Source organism: Saimiri boliviensis, chromosome 4, assembly GCF_048565385.1.
Source record: "Saimiri boliviensis isolate mSaiBol1 chromosome 4, mSaiBol1.pri, whole genome shotgun sequence".
Lineage (NCBI taxonomy): Eukaryota > Metazoa > Chordata > Mammalia > Primates > Cebidae > Saimiri > Saimiri boliviensis.
Genome location: NC_133452.1, coordinates 13,867,658 through 13,894,004, shown reverse-complemented (window position 1 = coordinate 13,894,004; position 26,347 = coordinate 13,867,658). Strand labels below are relative to the sequence as shown.

The 26,347-nt window shown below is 40.0% G+C and overlaps 1 long non-coding RNA gene across 1 annotated transcript in view; it reads right to left on the bottom strand.

Annotated features, from left to right (window-relative positions):
- The window catches only part of LOC141584238 (uncharacterized), a 671,799-nt gene that overhangs the window by 423,685 nt on the left and 221,767 nt on the right, over positions 1 to 26,347 (bottom strand). The window contains exon 2 of the long non-coding RNA XR_012517148.1: positions 24,249 to 24,357. This is a non-coding gene — a long non-coding RNA (uncharacterized LOC141584238). The remainder of the gene's footprint in view (positions 1 to 24,248; positions 24,358 to 26,347) is intronic.

Here is a 26,347-nt window from a genome sequence, read left to right as displayed (position 1 = left end):
TACACGATACAAAACATACTTAATCTGTGGGCAGAAGACAACTCCCTGTTTATAGTCTGCATCTGTGTATTTATGCTCCTATCCGAGAAATACAGATGTATCAAAAACATAGATGCAACATATAAATCACCCTTATTACAGTCCTCAGCCTTAATGGACCCTCAGTCAATGGGAGCTACTATGAGTAATATGAGCAACTAGATTCAAGCACGACTTCCAAAATAAAGAGAATTAGACTGGCAAATGGAGTATATGGAGGAGATATTTCAGAACCAGTGGAGAGGATGAGAGTCAGCAGAGAAGGAATAATAAGCTCATTAGGTATGAGATGGATTCAGTCTGAATCTGGGGAGAGATTCATTGGGAACAGTGGCAGGTAAGATCACATAAAGAAACAGACCCGAACACTAGCACGTGGGCTGAAGAGCGAACAGAAGATCACCTTTGTGAGCTCCAAAGCAAAGAGTAGCCAGATGGGATTCGAGGTGTAAAAGATCAGCCTGGCCACGATAAGCAGAGTGGATGGAGTAAAGAGGAACTTGAGGGGTGCAGTCTTCTACAGTTAGGGACAGATTAGTACAATTCTGAACACTTCCAGCATGTACAGCTTAACTCTCCATTTCCAGCCTAATTAAATTTCATGTAGATATTCACATTCTCTATTACTGCCATTGCTATGCTTCACAGTAAAGATTTCTTTTCCAAGACCCAAGGGATGTGTAGATATGGATTCCATAAGAATTCTAGTCACTCACCTTCTACTGATTTTTAGCTTAAAACACAGTAGAAAATTATTGACATTATTTCCTTGAAAACCCTTCCCTGCCTGTGCATGTCTGTGTCAATAATTGTCATGTAGCAATTGGAAACGGGCCTTTGGCAGCTCGCCTAGGAATGTCAAATAGTCTCCATTAGGTTTGAAAGCTCTGAGTTTCAGTAATGGGTTGATACTCTGCCTGATATGATTGTACAAAATTACATAATTGATTTCTGGGACACTGCGCCACACAAATTTTATAGGTTTCTTTTATTTTGTGCCTCAAAAGGCAACTGCACGTTCCTTCATTTTCCTCAGTAAGAGGATTTCAAGTCTTGCTCCTGGCTGGTCCAGATTAACCTCAGGTATTTCATAAGGCTCTACACCCTTTTCTCAGTTATTTTACACATCAAAGACTGTGATTTTCCATTGGCTTCTAGGAGTGGGTAACTAACTAAAAAGCGGGCCTGAGAATGTTGTCTTACCACCTATATGGTGCACAAAGGATATTCTTCCCAGCCTGAAATCAGAAACGAACATTTCTTAATTGTTTCAGCATGCTTGCAGTGTTTCTTTTTCTTTCAGCTTTACCATGATTGCAAATGTAGCATGTGCTACATATCTTTAGAGTATATTTGGTTAATGCAGGCATTCTCTTTGAAAGAACCAGTTCTTTCTAATCTTGAGAAAGCCTATGGCCAGGGAACAATGACAAGGTAAGAAAGAACTGGCTTTTGTGCAATCTCTTCTCTCTGTGTCAGTGGCTCCAAGGACTAATGGGCTGCCATTCAGCATCAGTGTTCTGTCTGGGCTAAAGCAAAGAGAAAAAGCGGCACAGGCCACATTTGGTGTTACTGGGCGATTGTTCCTAATATTTAACAATTGCCATGGCAAACCTGATGCTTGGGGGAAGGAGAAAGAAGTCATTAGGCTGACTACGTGCTGGGGAACTTTGAGTACATTTTGAAAGTAACATCTTGTATTAAGAGAAAGGAATACTACAAAATGCAAAAGGCATATAAAAACAACAGTAATGTTCTTTAAAACTATTAAAAGGCAAGAAGAACTGAATTCAAAGCAAACTGTTGAATGAAAATTGTTTCATTTGTTCTTGCCAGGCACAGTGGCTCATGCCTGTAACCCCAGCACTTTGGGAGGCTGAGGTTGACGGATTGCTTGAAGTCAGGATATGGGACCAACCTGGCTAATATGGTTAAACCCTGTCACTACTGAAAACGTAAGTAATTAGTTGGGCATCATGGTGCATACCTATAGTCCTAGCTACTCAAGTTGCTGAGGCAAGAGAGTTGCTTGAACCCAGGAGGCAGAAGTTGTAGTGAGCTGAGATCATGCCACTGCACTCCAGCCTGGGCTACAGAGACACTGTCTCAAAAACAAACAAACAAAAAATATTTGTTTAATTTGGCTCACAAATTGAATGCTAAACTGAGTTACAATTAACCTATATTCAAGTAACCTGGTTTTCAGATATGATTTTCAAACCAAAGGACTTAAGAAAACTTCTCATTCCTTCTCCTTGTAACCTGCATTTCTTTTAGATAGAACTTTCCAAATAATTGATAAAAATAGATTGCTACCATCAGACAATTCCAAAAACATTTCCAAGTAAGAAAAGTGACAACCTAGAAAATACCATGTACGATCTGATCAAGACCTAATATGCTGCCTTGTGTGGTAATATTCCCACACACAGGCAAGAGTCTAATTGACAATGCTCTCACTAAAGATATAATACAGTTTCAATTCTGTGTTCAGGAGAATCCTGAGGGTAGAATTGTCTCAAGAATGCCGTAACATGTATTGTGTTACTGTCAGAAATTGTGACATTACCAGAAGTGTCGTGTTATTTTTTAAATGAAAATCATTTGAAATTTTGTTTTGAGATGTTCACAACTTCCACAGAAATACTTGAGAGATAGGCCAAGGTCTTATAAAACCAGTGCTGATACGTTTTTTTATGCCCAGTCATTATTCCATGTTTATTCCAATCAATATGAATAGATGGACTACTCTATACTAGGCACAGTTAAGTTGATAGTGAGAATTACAAATTGAGAATGATTCCTACCCACATGGAGCAGAAGTGCAATCAAACAGCCAAAAACACAAGTCTACCCGTTTGTTCTTAAAGGCAAGAATTACCCACCCAAATTTTAGACAGATAAAATCGGTAAATAAACAAGCCATCATCAGTAATTTCTCCATTTACTCAATTTCATGAACTTTAGTATAGAAATTCCTCTTTGGAGGTTAAAGTTTGAGTAGTTTTTCAGTGTAGCTTTGGAGTGGGAGGCCTTTCTGTGATGTATTTACTCAAAATGACCATGATTTTTTTTTCTACTCAGATATTAATATATTCTTAGGCAGGTGTTTGAAAATCAAACATTGTTTTGCCCTTTGAATCTCTATGGAAGCCAGCAGCTATCCTCAGCGATAGCCAGTTCTCCTCTCACTCTGGGCACCAAAAAACCTAGCTTCCTGACCCCCTGGTCGGTGCTGAGGAAGTAGTTATAGAACTGCTGCAGACCAATGTGTTGGCACACACACACCCTCCATGCCGGAGCCTTTAATTCCCATACTACACATGCTCAGCATTCTCTTTTCAAAGTGATGCCCATCCTCCCTCAGTGACTGATCTTTCAGTCTGTATCCTGGAGAAAGAACAGCAGAGAGCAGAGCTCTCTACCAACCTTGAGGGCCATATGACAAGAGCAAGAAATTGCCCTTGTAATTAGCCACTGAGTTTTGGGGATTGTTACTGCAGCATAACGAAGCCCATCCTGATTGATACCTTCTTTTAGTTTCACTGCTGAAATACTCTCAGGGTTTTCTATCCGAGGGAAATTAAGCAGGAGATAAAAGAAAATAAAGGCCCTCAGGATGCCATCAGTGGGCTTGGGGGCCTTTAAAGACATGAGGTTTTTTATGTTTCACAAGAAGAAAAATGACTTGTAAGAAGCAGGGCATGTGGAACTATGCCCATTATCCTACAGCAAAAAGGAAGGCTTTCCTCCACTTTCTTAGAGTGGTTAATTCTCTCCAACTACCTACCTCTCTCCTAGAAAAATGGCTTTAGATGGAGTTAGATCAGGAGGCAGGCCTGATAAGAGGACAAAAAGAAGTTCTTAGGAAGATCTGAGAAACCGACACCAGGAGTGCTCAGGTCAGCCAACGCAGCTGTCACACATTAGTCACTCAGGCTGAGTTTCCTAACATTCTGAATAATTTCTAGTGCTGGACCCTGGACTCTCTCTCTGCTATGAAAGTCTCCATTCTTCTGACCTCTGACTCACCTTGGAGACTTACAGGAAGTAGGGTCTGCCTCAAATATCCTTCAAGCCTTGGGAATCTCATGAGCCACCTTGAGTAAGGTGCAGTCCAGTGGTTACTACTCACGGCTGGGCAGCAGGTCAACTTGCATGGTTTTGTTAACATGCAGATGGAGGAAGGTTGGGATTCGTCACATATGGACTGTTCACCTCCCTTGACTCCGCCCCCATGTGTACTTCCAAAATATCTCACCAGTGACTTTGCTGTGTAATCAGGCAGCATTGAAAGCCACTGATATATAAATGCACTATATAAATGCTTGTCCTTTAAGATAACCAGTGTGATAACATGGAAACACTCATGAATGGCTTATAGTTCCATTTTACAAATTCCACAAAAATATTCCAAATCTCATCATCACCAAGAAGTTTGAATTCAGGAACCATTGAGCCAAGACTCTCTTATTTAACTAACCGAAACAAACAACGATCCAACAATTCACCTGCACCACATCCAAGAACTCTCACCGCACCCACCCCCCCACAGCCAGCCCCCACTGCAATAAACTCTTTTCTTTTCCGGAGTACTTCTAAGACAATCACTTTATTCATGTCATCCCATCTTACCCATCTTAGTCTGTTCTCATGCTGTTGATAAAGACATACCTGAGACTGAGCAATCTGCAAAAGAAAGTTTAATGGACTTACAGTTCCATGTGGCAGAGACCTCACAATTATGGCAGAAAGCAAGGAGGGACCAAGTCATGTCTTACATGGATGACAGCAGGCAAAGAGAGAGCTTGTACAGAGAAACTCCCATTTATAAAACCATCAAATCTCAGGAGACCTATTCACTATCATGAGAACAGCACAGGAAAGACCTGCCTCCATGATTTAATCATCTCCCACTGGGTCTCTCCCACAACATGTGAGAATTATGGGAGCTACAAAGTCAGATTTGGGTGGAGAGACAGAGCCAAACCATATCAACCAGGGAAATAACTTTTAATAATAACAACAACAATAATTTTTAACATATATTGAGCACACACATGCAATTTCTGAGCATTGGCTCATTTAATTCACATACCAATTGTATAAACTCAATACTGATATGATTCCCATTTTATAAACTTATCCAACATCACACAGGAATAAGTGGCAGAATGAGAGTGAAAGCTCAAATCCACAAAACTCTAAATGCCTTCTTTCCCAAAGCAGAATCCAAATTCCTTACTTTAAGCTGAATTTCTTTGTTTCCAATTCTAAAACACAGCCACAACCACTGGAGGTATTACCTATGGAACTCACCTGTTCTCCTCAGGGGGAACTGACTCCATGCTACCAGTCGTACTGGTTCTGAGTGAGCACACAGGAAAAGTCATACTTCTCAGCCTCCCCGGAAAATAGGCTAGGTCTCCAGGACTGAGTTCCAGCTGGTGGAACATGAGTCCCTTCCAGGCCTCTCAGAAGACATCTCACAAAGCTGTCCACACAAGCACAGCTCCTTCTGTGTCCAAAAAGGCCATGAAATTAAGGTGGCAGCAACACAGGTTAGAAGGACCTGGATTTCTGAGCCTTCTTTTAGAGAAGAGCTTCCCAGAAAAGCTACCCAGCCAGCAGCAAACTATTACAGGTGTGTGGAATAACCCTTGATTGCGAAAAGTCACTAAGATTTGGAGGTTGATCTTTTAGCAGCTAGGGTTCTTTATTCTGACAAATATATTCTCCCACAGAAATAACATGGAAACACTCATGAATGGCTTATAGTTCCATTTTACAAATTCCACAAAAATATTCCAAATCTCATCATCACCAAGAAGTTTGAATTCAGGAACCACTGAGCCAAGACGCTCTTAGTTAACTAACCAAAACAAACAACAATCCAACAACTCACCTGCACCACATCTAAGGACTCTCACCGTCTCCCCTGCAATAAACTCTTTTTTTTTTTCTGGAGAAAAAAAGACAATCACTTTATTCATATCATCCCATCTTACATGACTCTTTAGTGCGTTATGTTAGAAAACCATTTTAGAAAACCTTCCTTTTAAAAGCCTTCCAAAACCACAGCATGTGTGAGTGGGAGAAGCGTGCCAGTTTATTCCAACTGCTCACAGGATACAGAGGTTGAAGATGCTGTTCCAGTTAATCAATTACAACCCATATGGGGCTGTTTTAATCAGTGCTTCAAGATGCACCTGGAAACAATTAACTCTCGTAGGTAACAATAGCAAGAATAAAGGAAGTATTCCTGTGCTGTTGCAAATGGCACCTTCATTTTATATCCTCTGAGATTCTCAGGTGTCTCCCAAGAGCAGGGCCCCATAGCATCTTCCAAGAGGGAATGATGATTACTTTGGTCTTTGCATCCGAGTGATCATGGTACAAAACTGATAACCACTGCATGGTGGTCAGTGGGACTTAAATTCATACTGGATGATGGCTTAGGATATTACGTACACACAATCTAAATTTGACATAGAGATGTTCATCCACTTAAAATATTTTTAAAGAAAGTTTGGCAAAATGCAAGGCTGGGATGTGACCGTTCTGTGACAGATCTCTCAAACAGAAAAGATAACAACAGGGACTCTACATCACTTATGGCACAAAAATTATTAACAGGCTGAGCAATCTGAAGACTCAATTCTGGGTTTAATGTTCTCATATTTTTAAGTTATTAAGTGAATATTGAGATCTATATATTTTTTGTCTTAGGGTACACAGAGACAGAGAGAGAAAACTTTTTTGGTAAGAGTATTTGAAAATAAAGAATGGCATTTCAACCTGGATATATTGTAGATGCGGGGTATGTGGGGAAAGAGAGGGAGAACATACAGGCATACAATGCACTGCCCAGTGATGCACGGATCAGGAACTTTTAAAACTGGGGTGTAGGTTAGCTACATATAGAGCTTTCCCCGTTGAAAAGATGCTCCTTCAGTTAAAGCAATGTTTCACAAAGAGGGGTCCAAAGATACCCTAAAGGAGAGTAACCTGGGATATTATATACAAATCAGATTCCTCAGGCTAATCTCCAAGTAAATGAATCGGAATGTCTGGGACCTTGGCATCTAGGATTTTAACAATCACCAGGTGACTCCGAATCACGAGCAGTGAGAGATCAAGTAGGAGAAATATAAGATATCAAAGACAGAAAGAATTTTTCTGCACGAGAACCCAGAGAATTTTTCAAAATTAAGATTTTAAAGATCAGAATACATAAGAATTAAATGTGTCTGTCTATATAAAAGAGATCAGATGAAAGGGTAATGTGAGAAAATCATTCTGCATCCAATAGAGATAAATTTGAGGTCTACCTTTTTATTCTGCTAAACAGAAATAAAGATCATAAGATGTACAAGGTAATAATGAGACCGACAGGTATTACAATGCCCACTGTGCTTAGCAACTAGCTTAAGAAAATACCTTTTGTTCTTTATTTTATATTCCTCTCTACTTTTAGCTTTCTTCTGTTTTAAAAAATGAAGACTCCATAGCAGTTAAAGGGGAAATGTTTTGAAGCAGCTATAGAAAAACAGTTTTTCTCCCTCAAACAGCCAGCACAAGCCATCCTTCATATATCAGAACTTCACAGTGGGAGGTTAAATTCGAAAAGCCGTTGGGTGAGGATTTCCTGTTACATCTTTCAATTTATCATCTGTTTCCCAATCTACTGCATCCAAAGTGTTGCATCCAGTTCCTCCACCATTGCTGGAGCCTGTGCAAGTGCCACTGGAAACAGATGTAACTTGAGCAATCAGAACCACATTTTCAAAGGGAAAGTATGAGATTTGTAGACCACAGGGAAGTTTCAGTACCTCTGAACACCAATGAAGGTATGAGAGCAAGACAGAAACTCACAAATGAAAGTACCGCATGAACCTTGGTTATCTGTTTGTGAAACAGACTTCAGCTGCTCAACGCAATCCATGATGGCAAATGTCGCCATGCCAAATTGTCTTCATGGCATTCTAAGGCATAGCTTGAGAGAAACATACAGAAAATATTAGTACAGAAATAAGAATATAGTGCCTTTACAAAGAAAGTGACCCTACCATTCAGCTGTGAGACCATGAGGGCAGGCACATTGCTGAAATTCCCGTGAAATTCTCCAGTGCCTCACACACTCCTTAACTCTTGTAGGTATGCATCAACACCTAAATAAATTCATTTTGGAAAGATCAAAAATTAAAAATCACTACCAATAAGATGGGCTTTCCCAAAACTATCAGAAGAAACTCCAAGGCACAGCCTGTCTTTGCACCGAGTCTTACCAAGTTACTTACCAAGTATCTTTCAAAACCCACCTTGCCCCACCTCTGCCACCCTCACCTTAATCTCAACCACCATCAGCTCTTTCCTAGACAACTACAAGGTCCTTTTAAAGCATCTCCACTCATTGACAAGCTCACTTCAATCTCCTGTTCATATTTCAACCACATTCATCTTTTTCAACCGCAAATCAGATCTTGTCACATATGCACTCAGACACCGCCACCCACACATGCACACAGCCAGTTTAAACCATTTCAATAATTCCCTTACCCTTAGAATCAAGACAAAAACTCTTCCTCTGGCCACCAAGACCTGCATGGTCTGGCTGCTATCTGCTCCCACATGGTAGGCTCCAGCCACACTGGTGTGCTCTCCAGCCCTCTGGGAGCCCCAAGCCACCTCTGCCACAGGGCTTTGCTAGTTTCTGTGCCCTCCCTGGAATCCTTCTGCTCCTCTCCACTTCCTGTGTCTTTCTTTCTTTTTGCAATTACAAATCTTTCAGATCTCAGTTCACACATGACTTCTTCAAGGAGCCTCTGTCAGCATCTGTGTCCAGACAACTTTCCCTGCTGTTTACTCTTAAGTCACCTTAAACCTCTCCCTGGCAGCACTTAAGAAAGTCTTTATTTCCCAGTCATTTGTGTGACTATTTGACTAAAATCTATCTTCTTACTACACTGAATACTCTTTGAGGGCAGGGATTCTGTAATAAATTTTTACTCACAACTGTATTCATCATCTAGTATAGTGCTTGGCATTACAGTTGGTTTGCAAGAAATATTTCTGAGATCCATGAATCAATTATGGGACTGAAGATTTACAGGTATCCCACATATCTCATGGGTTCCATCTTCCTAGCCCAGGGGGTTCTGGTGCCATTGTCGTTGTTGTTTTCTTTTTACATCATGGAATCTTCCTTTTTTGTCAAATGATGTACATTTAAATGATTTAACCAAGGTAGTAATGACATAGAAAAAGTCAGATTCAGACTTTTGCTGGAACCAGTAGTCCAAAGTATTCCCAAGCAAAGGAACCCAAGAAAGGAATTTCCAATAATGACATCCACAATGTTTTGGGGTCTTTAGAAACCTTCTCAGGTATTGAAGCTAAAGCAACTGGCTCCAAAATAGTTACAATAGAATCTGATTTTATAATGTTCAGGAAACTAAGTATTAAATTGCATGTCAACAACAGGATAATATCAGTGGAAATAATTGGTATCTGCATGGGGCTTAAATAAGAAAATTAAATACTGAAACCCAGCTCACAAGCAGAATGCTCACTGATCGAGCCTCACTTCTGCGATGAGCTGTACCAAGCATAGGCAGAACATTGGGAAAAGGTTGAGCATGGCGGCTCATGCCTGTGATCTCAGCATTTTGGGAGGCCAAGGTAGAAGGATCACTTGAAGCCAGGACCAGTCTGAGCAACAAAGTGAGACCCATGTCTCTATAAAAATAAATCAAATAAATAAAAGGTTTTTTAAAAAAGCATAGTTTCCAAAGACATTTTTCTCTCTCTCTTTTTTAAAATAAAATGCTCTTTCTCAGTCTCATGAACCCAGGTACATGACATTGAACAGAATATTTGGATCCATTAAAGAGTAATTCAGCAGATTTTTTAAACTTCTAAATATCTATTGAAATATTAATCTTTAATAAATACTTAACAAATAAAAAATTAACATATATATAGAGAGATAGAACTTGGGAGTTTACGCAGTACAAAAACATTGTAAGATCGACAAATTTGTGTTACTGTATTCACAATTACACACACAAAAACTCCAAGGCTCAGTCACATAGCTTGCTAAGTGGCCCAAACAGAACTCAAATCTTTCTCAAAATCCCATGATGCCACCATCCCCACAGCCCCTGTCAAAAGAGAAAATTGTGCTGATCAGTTTTTGCAACATGGTATGTTAAATATTTTACTCGCAATCTAAAATATATTAAAGTGATCCATTTCTATCACCCAGATTTTTCATTTAAGGCATTTTTCAAAAATTTTTTCTAAAAGAAAGTCTTAAGCAGATTTTAGAATTTCATTTCACACCGAGACAAAGGATAAAATGTCTTCTGAGTTCCAAGCACGTTCCTTGCTATTTCACTCACACAGAGGTCTGCTCTTAATTTTTTTTTTCTTCTCTTTCATTCAAAAAGCAATTCCACTACCAACCTAAGGTTAGCTACATTAATCTAATGTCAACTCCATTATTGTTAATTATTTTATGGTGGCTATATTTTAAGAGAAGGGGTACAAAGATCCCTCATGTCATTTGATAGCCCACCAAGAAATATATTGAAATAACTACATTGATTTCCAAATCTCAGCAAGCAACTAGGACATAATTAAACTTTTATCTCTGCAAATTTTGCTGTCTTTTTTTTCTAACCTGGTTATCTATTGTTCAGCAGGCTAATCTTATTTTGCTTCTCAGGTGGGCCTAAAATTTCATTCAATGCTCAAGAAATAAATTAAAATGAAAGACATAAAATATCTGGTCATTTCTCAAATAAGAATTTCCATTGGCATATTTTCTGTGGGTTCCCTTTTTTCCTATTTCTTATTTGACTTTAATAAAGCTATACTCTATTGAAGTTAAATAAAAGTGCTCCTCTGAGCACTTGGAGTTAAATTAAAATAGCTGTAAGTCTAAAGAAGCAGCCATTTAAAGATTCTACTTGACCTACCTTAGAAGAGATAACCTGTAGCTATAGAGAAAGTAGGCTCCACCGGGACCCGTGCCGTGTGACTGGCTTCAAGCTCCTGGGCTCTCCCCTCCCATGCACATCTGTCACCTCACCTTGCCCCCACCTCACCCCTTGCTATTAAACTTGATGAGAAGGAAACTTTCTCCAGACTTCTAGAAATTTTTCCTTCCATCATCTTTTTTAAAAAATTAGCAAGTGAAGGAACAGTATAACGTAGTAGGAAGGGGAAAAGAAAGCCCCCCACGCTGAAAATAAACTTGAATTCATGTTCTCGTTAATTACCTTTGTCAAGCTGGGCAAGCCTTTTTATGTTCTCTGTGCCTCAGTTTCCTCATCTAAAAATGTAAGGAGCTAGATTAGATCCAGGGCTGGCATGAGGGTAGAGTGAGTAAGGAGTTTACCTCTGATGTCAAATTTATAAGGGTACCCACAATCAAAATTTATGTAAAACAAAATCCATGATGGATAAAATATCAAAATTTAAATAGGGACAGTCTCAGTATGACTGATTTTCCTTTGGTCTCAGCATAACTCTGTCACGAACCCTGATTCAGATTCATCTCCCTCTAATACCCCGTGTGACACGGGTTCTAGCCTCCGCTGGCACCTTTGAAGCAGCAGAACCCCACCTCTCCCTAAACCTTGCAAAGTGCGGTCCAGCCTAGCACAGCCCCATAGGGATATTTTCATGGTAACCTGTAAGAATGACTGATGGGCTCCTTCCTTTTAACTCTCTTCCTCTCTTCCCAGGGAGACAGTGACTTCATACTGCTTAATATCGGAGATTCTGCAGGCAATCAAGATTGAAATCACAATCTCATTTCCGTAAGAGCTTTGGAAGGGCACAGATTTCCAGCAAGCTGCCCCAACCATCGTGGACCCTGACTTGCACTGACTTGATTAAACTGCAGCAGCAGACTGAAGCCTGCACAGCGGACATGATCAAAGATTTTCTGACTGCATCTACTCCCTGCCCCAGGATATTCCTATCCCTTTCCTCCTTTTCCTCCCGTCAGGTCGTCTGGGGAATCCCCTGCTTACTGCCTTTGAGAAGGGATAGCACATAATAGAAGGAGGATAATCACAAAGGCAAACTCTACTGACTTTCGAAGGCAAAATTTACAGTCCTCTGAGGATAAATCAAAGTTCCTCCTTTTATTCCTGAGAACTCAGGAGACGTAAAATACCAGAGTAGGGACAGCTGTGAGGTGACTCAAAGCAAGTAAGGGGACCTCATAGAGATCCTCTGAGCCCCGAGGAAGTACAAGAAAGTGGCAGGAGACCTTAGAATGTCCTGAGGCTGGCAAGGGAGCAGTGGCATGATTTCCATGATCCTCTAAGTATAAGAAGTCTCAGAATTAGCCAAGTTGAATTATTTGAAAAGACAGAGAGAGCCACATCTCTCATACAACCAAGTTTGTGGCCCACTGGGATGGCTAATACTGAGTGTCAACTTGATTGGATTAAATGGTGCAAAATATTGATCCTGGGTGTGTCTGTGAGGGTGTTGCCAAGGAGATGAACATTCAAGTCAGTGGGCTGGGGAAGGCAGACCCACCCTCAATCTGGGTGAGCACCATCTAATCAGCTGCCAGCACAGCCAGAATATAAAGCAGGCAGAAAAATGTGAAAAGGCTGGACTGGCCTCGTCTCCCAGTCTCCATCTTTATCCCGTGCTGGGTGCTTCCTACCCTCGAACGTCAGACACCAAGTTCTTCAGTTTTGGGACTCGGATGGGCTTCCGTGCTCTTCAGTTTGCAGATGACCTATTGTGGGACCTTGTGATCCTATGAGTTTAATACCCCTTAAAAAATCTCCCCTTTATATATATACTTTTATATATACATTATATATTTTTATATAAATATATATTTAAAATATATATAAATTTACTTCTATATATATATCTCTTATTAGTTCTGTCCCTCTAGAGAACCCTAATACACCCACACTCTGTTTCTCCCTTGGGTGCTCTCCCTAAGAACCTTGTCTACATAGCACAGTGCAACATAGGAGTCCAGGATTATCTGGTTAGAGTGGCTGAGGCAGTCTGGATGCAGACAAGGCCCGAGAAGGCCCATCAGGGACGCTGAGGCCCTATCAAGTCTTGTCTCACATCTAGGCCAACACGCCTTCGCCATTCTCCCACAGAGGCAACATTCATAAATCTGAAGATGTAACCTTTTTCCAGAAACTATAGTTACTTAGATAATCTGATCTGCTCCCTCTATTGCTCCAGTATAGCTCATGACCTGTGATTTATAAGGACTTCAATGTTCTTCTTTCATATTTAAAAACCCTTATGCAAATCGTGCCAGCAGCACAGCCAACGAAAGTTTTTCGCAATAATGCTCCATATTATTCACATACAAAAATTCCATTTAAATCTCATTAGGCTGGGGACATAAATCCAAACAAACTAGAAAATGCCCTGTTAAGGTGGAAAAGTGACATATGTCTTCCAATCCCCTGACAAAACAATGAGGAATGAAAAAAATGATGAAGGTACTACCCATTTGGGACAGTGTACCAATGGACACATATGTTACCTTTCTGCCTTTAACTATTCACGGCCTTCCTGCTTTTATCTCAATAGCATTTAAATGAAGTATTTGTCAGCAACAATTTCTGGTAATGTGACGTATGTGATTCAGGGAGGTTGTGAGCCGAGTTTCTGGAAACAGCAGTGTCCTGGGAAAATTATAGAAGGTCTGCCTGCTAACGGCATTTTTTTTATTTCCCTCTAGGCATTTCTTGGGGTTCGAGATATAATTTATCTGTCATGTAGTATTAACAATATACTTCTCAGGGACTTAAAGATTAGTGGGGCCCCTGGGCTGCCTGTCTCAACTTGCTGAGCACTGAACGTCCTTCATATTGTCATGCCTCATCTCTAATCCAGCTTTTCCTTTAAGACAATTATAGTATCAGAGGGTTACATAGGCTTTACAACAGCGCCCTACACTCTTTATGACCATTGCTAATTGCCAATTAGTCAAAATTTTAATTCTATGATGTGTTTAGGTTAGCAATGTGGTGAGTTGGGGAGGAGCAGCTTTGGCCTTTGGCAATGCAAATCTGAGTTTATCTTCCCTCTCCATGTGAACAAGCACAAGCTCAGGTGGAACTCCGGGTGAGAGCAGTACAGTATCATCGTCATTTATGGAGGTTCCACAAAGAAAGTAATGAATTTTGGGAAAGCATTCAGCAGCTGCAGGACTCCCTCAGAAGGCTTAATGAAAGTTTCTTAAAAAGTATGAAAGCCCGGGCTGTTTCACAGTAAAATGAAGTGGCTAGCCTATGTGGACAGATTTCCAGCCACTCTCCTTGAGCCTTCAGGGACTCCATCAGAAAAGGGGACATATTTGCTTCCAGGCTCCAGGAGCTCAGTTCTGTTGCTTGTGGTTGCCAAGGGTAAGACACGTGCATGGGACTCTGTCTCTATTCATTTTAGAGAAAGACAATGAAAGAAACACAGGGAGAGAATGGAGAAATGGAGAGAGTGGTTAGAAAAGGCTATTTGATCAAAGACACAAGTCCCACACACCCACTGCCTGGAAGGCATTTACCCCTCTCACCTAATCTCAACTCAAGCAAGGCTTCCCTGGGGCACCCTTCCCCACTCCCCATGCCACAGCCACAGCTGAGGTAGAGCCCTCCTGGGACACATCACTGGGGCAGTGTGCAGTGTCGCTTCACAGCACTTCTCAGTTTGTCATCGTGAAGGCAGAGCAGTGAGGTGGGTAGGAACACGACCTCTGCAGCCACCCTGCCAGCATTTGGATCTCCACTCTGCCACGTGCTGCCCGATCCTGGGCAAGGCACTTAACCCTTTAGCTCCACAGTTCCTGCATCAGTAATATTTGAGTTACACATAGAAGACTCATTGTTACAAATGCCTAGCCCATAGGAGTCAGTAAGTGTTACATGTTTTCATTATTATCTTATATATATAATTATCCCTCTCTCCCCTAGACTAAGAGCCAGTGAAGTTAGGGACTCTGTTTTGCTCACCTGGAAACTAGCACAGGCCTTGGATGAATCCATATTGATGGAATCAGTATCGATGGATGCACATATACCAGTGATCTGAAAGCATTCTTGTAATTATTAAAAATGCATAATTTCAGATGTATCCACATGATGCTTTATTTTTAATTTAACAAGGGTATTGAGGTATAATTGACAAAAAACTGCACATATTTAAAATGTACAGTTTGATAAGCTTTGACGTATGTATACATCCACGAAATCATCACCACAGTAAGACAGTGAATGAACCCTTTGTAATCCCTTATTCTAGTGCCCCCACCCCACCCTGGGCAACCACTGATTAGCTTTCTGCCACAATGGATTCATTCCTATTATCTAGAATTTTATGTAAGTGGACTCATACAGTATGTAATCATTCTTGTCTGGCTTCTTTCATTCAGGCTATTTATTTTGAGTTTCATCTATGCTATTAGGTCTAGCAATATTTTGTTCCTTTCTACCTCTGAGTGGCATTATACTGTATGGACATACCATAGTTTGTTTATATATTTGTTTGTTGATAGACATTTATGCTGTTTCTAGGATTTGGCTATTATTTAACAAGACTGCTAAGAACGTTCGCGGACATGCCTTTGTATGGATATAAGTTTTCTTTTCTCTTGGGTAAATACTTAGTAGTGAAATGGTTGGACCATATAAGAGGTTCAGGTTTAATTTTTTTAAAACTACCAGACTGCTTTCCAAGGTGATTGTAACATCCTACATTCCCCCTACCAGTATATGAGATCGCCAGTTCCTCTACATCTTTGGTAATACTTGATGTAGTCAGTCCATTTAATTTTTCATTCTAACAGGTATGAAGCAGTATCTCACTGTAGCTTTTCTTTGCATTTCTCTAGTGACTAACTGATGTCGAACATCTTTTCCACATGCTTATTTGTCATCTGTTTATGCTCTTACTGTTGAGTTTTGAAAGTTTTTTATGTAGTCTGCTTAGAGGTTTTTTATCAGATCTGTGTTTTGCAAATATTTGCTCCCAGTCTGTGATTTCTCTTTCTATATTCTTATATAAGAGCCAATTTTTTTAATTTTAATGAAGTTTAGTTTATTCATCAATTTTTAATGAATCAAACTTTTAATGATATAGTCAAGACATTTTTTACTAACTCAAGATCACAAAGATGTCCACTTCTTTTCCTCCAGAAGTTTTATAGTTTTGGGTTCTACATTTAGGTATGTTTTATTTTGAAGAGTTTTGATTGGTAGAATATGTCTTAAAGTTCACTAATCTTGGTGATATGGTTCATCTGTGTGCCCACCCAAATCTCAACTTGAATTGTAGCTCAATTCCCACATGTCATGGGAGGGATCTAGTGGGGGGTGATTGAATTATGAAGGCAGGTCTTTCCTGTGCTGTTCTCATGATAGTGAATGAGTCTCCCAAGATCTGATGGTTTTAAAAACAGGAGCTTCCCTGCACAAGCTCTGTCTTTGCCTGTCGCCATCCATGTAAGATGTGACTTGCTCCTCCTTGCCTTCTGCCATGATTGTGAGGCCTCCCCAGCCATGTGGAACTGTAAGTCAGTTAAACCTCTTTTTCTTCCCAGTCTCAGATATGTCTTTACCAGCAGCATGAAAATGGACTAACATGCTTTGTTTCTCATTTTCTCTACCATGTTGAGCTATGTTTGTATAATGTGAGGATAAATTAACAAGTTTCAGGAATGCAAGGAATCAAAAACTTGACTTCCCTCATAGTTGTGTTTAAGATCTTATCACTAAACATGGAATCTTAGAAAGTGAGCCAACACAGGAATGTAACGGAAAGTCCTAGAGTAGGCCTTATTAAAAAGACTTAGCCAATAAACAGATAAGAGTAAATGGAAAGAGAAAGAAGGGTTAGGAGGCTTTTAGAAGAAAGGAGAATAAAAAAGGGGAGGGAGAGTGAAAACAGATATTTAGATGTGTTTGATTACTCGAAAGACTTTACAAAGCATTTGACAAGTTTTGATCTCAAAAAAATGTTTAAAGAAATAGATAAAAAACAAGCAAATAAAAAATATACAATTATTAACTTCAGGAAAAACAAAAAGTTGTACAAAAAGGAAATCTAATAATACTTGACATGGCTTAACAATAAAAATAACTTGCCTATGTTCACAGGGAGGGGAGCACTACACACTGGGGTCTGTTGGGGGGAAATGGGGGAGGGGCGGGGGGGTGGGGAGGTGGGAAGAGATAGCATGGGGAGAAATGACAGATACAGGTGAGGGGACGGAAGGCAGCAAAGCACACTGCCATGTGTGTACCTATGCAACAATCTTGCATGTTCATCACATGTACCCCAAAACCTAAAATGCAATAAAAAAAAAAAGAAAAAAAAAAGAAAAAAAAAATATCTTTTATGCTATCACCCATTAAACCATCAAAATTTTTAAAGATTCAAAAAAAAAAAAAAAAAAAAAAAAAAAAAAAAAAATAACTTGCCTAGTCATAATAACATAAAACTGTTAGGTAATTAACTGAAAATATAATATAATTCAATTAAATGAATGAGTCAGTCAAGGGAGGAGTTGTAGACAAGCTAAATCCTCAACTACCATTAAAGAAATGTAAGAGATATTGTCTCAAACTAAATAAAGACTCAACTCTATAAGCACATTTCTTAGAAATATGGAAGTCAGTATCTGAAGTTAACAGCTAGATAAAATTTGAAGTGATTGGTTCTGGGCATAGAAGGGAAGGGAGTGGGTGTCCAGTGGGAGAATTAAACCCAGGGACTCTGCGTAGGGTCAAGAAATGAAAAGATGGAAAGTGTTGTTGTTGAATCATGAACATTTATTACTTGGTTTTCAAAACTGATTTTTAAAAACGGTTAATGTAAGCAGTTACTCTTTAATGTCTTATTAGTGAGTCTCACAAACAGAACCTTTGACTAAAGAAAATTAGCAGGACAATATGGCTGCCCTGGGAGAGGGCACCTAAGTAGCGTCTGCTGTCTTCTCTGTGTTGTGAGAGCGTCTCTCACATTCCATTTCCTCTCTTAGCCCCTTTTGACTTCTCTTTCCATCTTTGCAATCTTCCACACCCTAAGGGTTCCTGAGAGGTCACTCTACTCTAAAATTGAAATAAATCATTGCTTTCAAAGAGAAAGAATTGAATGCAAGAGGGAAGGGAGTGGAGGTTCCGAATTCTACTCAAAATGCAACCACAGTTTATCCTAAATGGTGTTAGCCGGCAATAGGCTTTATGCTGCTGCCGACAAATGCAGTTCTCTTAGGACTGCTGGGTGGTAGTGACAGTGGTGTTGCTGTGGTCTTCTCTGGCCATTCTGTCAGAGGAAGGGGTGTTGTTGGTAAAAACAGCCCAGCTCAGACAATGCAGCAGCTGCCTCGACTAAGAATAGAATCCGTGTTTGATTTGAATTAGCCATTTGAAACAAGAGCAAAACAGCTCTGAAAGTAGTACCATCTGTTTTCCTTTAAGGCTGGGTCATAAATAACAAGATGAAAATATATTTCCTGCTCTGCATTTGTGACCTGAACTGCCTTACACTGTGTCGTCACTGACCACTTGTGCTGTAAACGCACATGACATGAACTGGGCAGCTGTTGGCTGTGAGGTGTGTAGACCTTGTTGTCACTTTGTTTTGTTTCCTAATCTCTATACTTATCAGAAGCTCCTTTATTTCACCTCTCACATGTTAAGGAAAAAAAAAGAGGTTATTCTTTGTATATTTTTTAAAAAACAACTCACACTCCAAATAGCAACACGATCAAACGGCATAAAACTATGGCTGACAATTCCTGCGTGGTAGAAGGATATCGTCCAAGTCAAGGTCAAAATGAATTACGAGGTAAGGGAGAAGACAGGGAGCTTATCCAGCATCTATTATTCACCAGGCTGGACTTGCTAATCCCCATAATATAAGAATGGAGGGAAGAGAGAAGCATCAAGAACAGAGAGAAGATTCCCTAAAAGCACACTTGTTCCTCCCACAGAGATCGGCACTCTGTCCCTGAGTCCTTCCAAGCTGGGCTCTCCAGCAACTGTAAACTGTGATTGACCAGCACTTTCCTCAGTTATCTTTTTTACTGTCATTCACACTGAAACAACTCTGGTTTTGTTTCCTTGATAACTCAAAGAGGAAAGGCTATGAAGGCTGGTAGGCCATTTTCTTTCTACACTCAGCTTGGCCAGTTGCCAACATAGTCTACGAGGTATTCCAGCTGACAGACATGCAAACGTGAAATGCACCATAAAAGGCTGTGGTCTGTGCAGGTTTTAGATCAGCCAACCTTGAAGGAAGCCGCACCTAACGGTGAGTGTCTCCAGGTTAGAATAACATGTTCTTTTAAGAAACAGTGTGGAGGGTAAGAGGAGGGAGAGCATTAGAACAAATATCTAATGTATGCGAGGCTTAAAACCCAGAGGACAGGTTGATAGGTGCAGCAAACCACCATGCCACATGTATACCTATGTAATAAACCTGCACACTCTTCACATGTGTCCCAGAACTTAAAGTAAAATTTAAAAACTTTAAAAATTAAATAAAATAGAAAGAAACCGTGTGGGGTCAAAGACAGACTTAGAGAAAAAGAAATGTTATAAGGCATATGCAGACGTTGAGACAGGTGTTACCTTGGAGACCTGGTGCAAATGTTGGGTCCCTGAGATAATGCTGCACACCTGCCAACACGGAGCCCAAGCACAGCAGGGACCACACCATCATCGGCTGAGAGATCACACAAGAGAGACCAGGTTGGGGAGGATCTGGTCACCCCGTGCTTGGACAAACACAAAAGACTCCTGACGAGTTTTCCTGCCTACAGGCTCTGCCTATCCAGACCACTCTGGACGTGCTGACAGATTAATCTGTCTTTTACAAAATGCTAGCAAGACAATAACTACAAAAAAGCCAACTACCTCCACTCATTTCCTGTTTCTCCAAAACAGTCCTTTCCTCCCCGTTTGTCCCCACCCCACCCTTTTAGCTAGTCTTTCATGGCTCACCACACTCCTGCCTTTGCTCCTTCCAAACCTTCTGCTTATAATACACAACGCTTGCCCCATTTCCATTGACTACCTGAGGCCTCCCACCCATCCTTCAAGACAGGATCTTACCTCCCATTTCCCAGAGTTCGCTCCACCACTCCAGCTGTGGAAGCTCCGTGGAAGAACAAAAAGATCAAATATGCTTGGGAATCACTACATATTGAGTCTTGCTTTTGGAGAGTTATTATGTAATTGTCATAAAACGCTCTGAGAAGTCACAAAGTGAAGAAACCTTTTGAATCTTTCCAGCCTGTGGTTGCTAAACATATTTAACCCCAGGACTGTGTTAATCATAAGAAACTAGGGCTTTTTTTTTTTTTTAAAGAAACCACTCAGGAAAGCACTGACAGAAACCCACCTCTTTCAGGAACACTGCATCCCATCACTCTAGCCCTGCTGAACTTAAGACTTAGTTACTGTTTGCACTTCTACTCCAGTATGTGAAATGGCTGGTCATCTTCTTATATATGTATGTGAAAATGATATTAATAGTAATCAGAATAGATACCATTTCATAAGAACTGGTTACTTTCCAGGTATGAGACCTAGAAATTATTAAACCAATGCTTATTCTTTACTACAAGGTGATAGTTTTGTGTTTAGTTAAGGGAGTAGGATAGTAAGAGCCATGTGTCCTTCCTATTCACCTTTTGTCTGGCTTGGTTTCATGTCAACGTAAAAGCTAAGTCTTATATCATTGGTAAAAGAAAAAGTACAAAGTTATATGCAATGGTTACTTTTTAAGATCAAAGAAAAATGAGAATTAAGAAAAGGACTTCAAAGTTAATTTACCAAAATCCGACTACATCCTTGACATGTGCTGACCCCAATAAGGCATTAATTACAAAAGGATTAACACTTTTCTCCATTGTAACAATGTAGTCCTCTGTCAATGGAAGGTGATAACAATATTTGCATTCATTCATTAGCATGGAAGTCACAGATTATGAGAAAGGTCTTAACACTCTTCCTAAATGAAGTTAAGCATTCAGTGAAGGGACAGAGCTTTCATAGTGACTTGAAAATTTTTCAAACGCTCAGCAACATCTTGCTCTGTGCTCTGCTCAAAGCTAGTAGGGGTGCTAGGAATCTGCTGACTGGCAGTATTTATCCTGTTTGTATGTAACGGCTACACTGCATCAGCAACTCATTCCGATGATACTATACAAGACACTATTTTCTGCATTACACACCACTCAGCCTTCCCTTTTCTGCTGCCCACTCAGATGACTGTCAAATTTCAGATTGGATGCAATGGCTCACTGAGAGAGATAGAAATAAACACTATTTCTTCCCTGAATGATTCAACATGTTGCAAGCATGTTGGACTGGAGAATACCATTAGCATGGTAAATTTTAGTTATAGACATTTAGAGTTATTTTTTTCTTAACTAAATTCCAACACCAACTCTACTACAGGCTATGCCTTGAAATAGGATTTTGTACTTTTTGTGGAATGACATGACTCTTTAAAAAATGTAGTAAATATAAGGATACTTGGGCCAGGGAAAGAAAAAAGGATTCATGAATAGTATACACACCCTCAGGGGAATTTTTCTTACTCTTTCAAGTTTGTCCTCCCATCTAGGTCAAGTCAGTAACACTGCCAAAGTCTTTAGAGGCATAAGAAAGCCTTTCACATGCTTATAACCTTGAAAGATGAATAGAAGAAAATCTAAGAACTTCCCTTAAAGGTAAAAAAGTTGATAAAAGTGCCAAATCCTACCACATTTCTGCCACTATTTAAACTAGTTACTTTATCCTATACATATGTCCTGAGGTTTGAGCTCTTAGGCAACACGTAGGGATGTGGTGGCATCATTTGATCGGCTTGGTGTGGTAGGCAGGGTACTCAGATGACTCCCATGATCTTTGTCTCTGTGTGTTTTGCCCATGATTATGTTGTATTGCATGGCCAAAGAGATTTTGTAAATGTGATTAAGGTCACTAATCAGCTGGCCTTGAATTAATCAAAAGAAAGATTATCTGACAGAGCCTCAGCTAATCATATGAGACCTTTACAGGCAGAGAGTTTTCACCAGCTGGTGGCTGAAGAGGAAGGCAGAGATTCAAAGAGTTACATGGATTCAACATGAATGGAGTCCTCTGTTGCGGAGATAGGAGAACCATGTTAAGGACTTGAGGGTGTTCACTGAGAGCTGAGAGTGTCCCTTTGCTAACAGCAAACAAGAAAATAAAGACTTCACTCTTACAACCAAAAGGATCTGAATTCTGACAACAATCTGGATGAGCTTAGACGGGAAGTGTTTCCAGGACCTCCCGCTTAATCCCAAACCCCCTGATTTTGGTCCTTTGGGACCCTAAGCAGGGGACCTGGCTGTGTCTACCTGGACTTCTGATCTACAGAACTATGAGATGATAAATAAATATTGTTTTCAGCTGTTAAATGTGTGGTACTTTGTTCCACAGCAACAGAAAAATGAGTGCAGTTAGCATTAACTGAGAACTGGTCTCCAAACTTTTTCCACTATTCGGCTCAACCAAATTGTATTTATTTTCAACCAAATTGTATTTATTAGTTCTTAAATATACCTTTTGCTCCCTCCTATTCAGTATTTACAGACATTATTTTACCATCCTGCAAGGCCCATTTTCTGTTTAGCCAACACCTTTGAGGCCAACTCAGATGTCATGAATGAAAGGCTCCTAATGCAACCTGCAGCTCTCTCTCCAAAATCGAGTACTTATAACCTGTATAATTTATTGCCAATTCATCATGTCCCACTTTATGGTACCTTTTCTATGTGATCTATATCCTTATTTTATTACTATATAATTTTGATTAAATTGGATGATGAAAATCTTGAAAGCAACGGCTCTTAATTTTTATGCCTCACTCTACCCCATATGTATACCTTGCACATCACAGGCACCCAATAAATATTTGTTCATTTATTTTGTTCTAAAGTATCTCTCTTCAATGTTAATGAGATTAAATGACACCAAAAGTCCAAAGAAAACCTCATTAGCCAAGCAGTAGGAATCTCAGCAGTGACCTACCCCACATTCTGCTTGGCCTTTAACTATCGTGACCCCTAAACACACTTAAACTGTCAAAATTAAAAATGTAACTGCAAAAACAAGATAATCACAGAAAATAATTTTTGCCAATTGATTTGTACAACTTTCAATGACATTGTAAGCACACAACTATTCCCTGAGCTGCCAATTTGCATAGAAAGGGATGTTCTCCATGGACTATATTTACAGGGAATGCATTATTCACATGAATGTGCACGAGAGGAAAAGCACAGGAGAAAATACAGAGATTTGAATGAAACGCTGTTAACAATTAAGAATAATCAACAGAACAGGCTTGAAGAAGCAAAGGCCAGAAGTTACTTGTGGCATTGCAAACGAGGTAGATTTGGTATAATCCCTTGAAATACAAATGGGACTTAAACTCCCAGCTAAGACATTTACTGAACTAAATGGACCTATTTTAAAGTTTCGGGGGAAAGCAACAAGAATGTAATTTGGAGAAATAATGAAAGTCAACTTCATTACAGCCCAGTGCTTCCCCTCTGATGTTACCATCCAACCCCATAGAACCCAGGTTGTTCCGTAACTGTCTGGAAATTAAACGTGAACCTTAAAAATATCACTATCTATTTTTCTTTGTTTCTCAAAGGAAAATGTAAAATAAAAATCAATTTTACGTGCATTTTATGTGCTCTCTAATATATATAGAATCATAGAACCTGAGTGCTGGCTGAGACTCTGGCAGGCTATTTTGTTTATTCTTCTACATTAGGCAGGCCCACACTTAATCCTTCCTTGATAGGAAAATCTCTATCATTTTTAAAGACTTTCAGAGAAGGAGATTTCTTAGACTCTCTCGAACCCACTAAGGTAGTTAATAACTTTTCTTATTATCTAGCCTAAATCCTTCACACTATGCTTAAGACTCATTTCGTCTTCTCTGACGTTCACTAGAGGTAGGAGAAAAATTTATCACTCTCTTTCATATAAGAAATACTCATATACCGATAATAATTATGGCATCGGCTCTGTAATCTCCTAATGAAATATTCCGCAGCTATTGTGGTTCTCTGCTAAACTTTCTGCAATTTCCCCTGCCCTCCTTTATCTATAAACCTCAAAATGGTTGCCAACCTCTGTTAAGGATTTAATTACCTGATACTGAAGTCTTTGATAGTTCTTGTATGTTACACCTTGGGCATCCATCCAGGGTCGTATCTCAGGAATATAGGAGGAAATAAATCATCCAAGGCTCTCCTCACTCCTGCAAATAATTTTATGAAGATAATTTAGTTGAAATGAGTATTGAGGGCAGCTATGAAATGTGAAAATAAGTCACAGAAAGGTTGCCTATATAGAAAAGAAACCTGAAAGTAAATATATCACAATGTTCATGGCAGATGTCCCTAGATGATGGTAGAGCTATATGCATATGTGGTTTTCCTTATTTTTACTTTTCTATATTTTCCAAACTTCTTGTCCTGTGTGTGTATTAATTTTCAATGAGAAGAGAGCATGTGTATGTGGTAGGGAGGGGTGTGTTGAATGAAAGGGGTAAGGAGGAACTGCCTGAGAGAGTTCTAAGGAAGGGAGGTGGTAGATGATCAACTGAAAATTGCCCCCAGTTTTAGCACTGAAAGTCTTACATCTCAGGAAAGCACTCAGATCCAAGCTCATCTGGATGGTAGATCACTCCAGAAGCAAACAGGCAAGGGGACATCATAGATGCTGCCCATGGCAAACCAGGAATGGCAGTAGCGCCCAAGTCATCATTTTTCCAACCAGCATGCAATTTGGAAAGATAATGGAAGTCAGCATCATGACTCACCTTTTCCCCATGTGAAGTGGCCTTTCATTATGCTTCCACCTCCCTCCCATATAACTTTCTCAGGCAGCTCCTCTTTATCCCTTACAATCCTCTCCTTTCCTGCCACACACACATACTGTCTACTCATTAAAAATTAACCCCTACACATAACGAGAGGTTTAGAAAATATGGAAAAGTATAAAGAAGGAAAGACCACACTATGCACACAGTTCCACCATCATTCATGGGCTGCTAAGGATCCTTAAGTTTTGGTGACTCAAATGAATGAAAAGGCAGAAACAACTGTGTGTTCCAACCACGTTCTCTTCATCGACAGAGCCACTTTGCATGTTCAGGTCAAAGTAATAAGAAATAAGATCATTGTCGACTGGATCAGAATAGAAGACTCCAGGCTTGTTTTGCTTTTTATTTATGTATTTTTTTCTATTCAGGTCACAAGAACTCAGAAACACCAAGACCACAGCTTGAGAGCCAACTCCAAGGCACAACTTTGGGTCGGCATGTTGACTCAAGTAACTTAAATTGGTTTCTATGCATAGAGCCAGCTCTGTGAAAAACTGCACAGCAGGGACACAGAGCTGGCTTTCCACCAACCTCCGCTCAGAACCAGCCTTCCCTCCTCCAGGAAGCTGGTGACTGTCCTGGGCCTTTGTTGTGGTGAGCTAACTGGTTGCCAAAAGTGTTTTGTGGTAATAGTGGGTCCTTAGGAGATGGTTTTATAACATGAGAGCAAGGTTTCAAGTGAGGTTCACAAAGCTCAGACGAATCTACTGGCACATTCACTCACTCACCTCTCAGACTCCATTTACCTCCCTAGAACAGCAGTAATAACCGTACCTACCTCATAGGTGACACAGTTACCTCTAATATCCCTGAACAGGCAGAATACATAGAACACACAATAAGCAAGTGTGTGTACATGTGTATAAAATATGTGTACACACACACACACACACACACACACACAGAGCAAGAAAAGAGCCTCAGTATCAGTCTTCTGTAATACTTCATCATTTCTTAAATGCTTATCAAATGCTTACTGGAGGGCAGATCTGGGAAGGGTGTGAAAGTGTGCAGATTAACAGGTGAGGGTGAAAAGAGCACTACCACTAGAGAAAGAGGAACCAACCACTGAGTATGAGATGCAGACATGAACACCCTTGGTAGAGACATAAAGATAAGCCATCACTGGAAAGGAGCCTTGGCAAAGGTCTGCCTTGGTCATAGCCTCAGGCTACCTGAAGACTGGGAAAATGTTGCTAGCTTTTCTGTGGATATGCCCTTCCTCTGAGGATAACTCAGCATCCAATGTGAGGGTCCTATGGAAGGTCAGCAGCGGTGATGCAGGCTTGGATGTTAGGACTGAGCCTTGAAATATCCTAGAGGATACTCTAACTCTGTCCTCATAAAAAGACAGAGAGGGGAA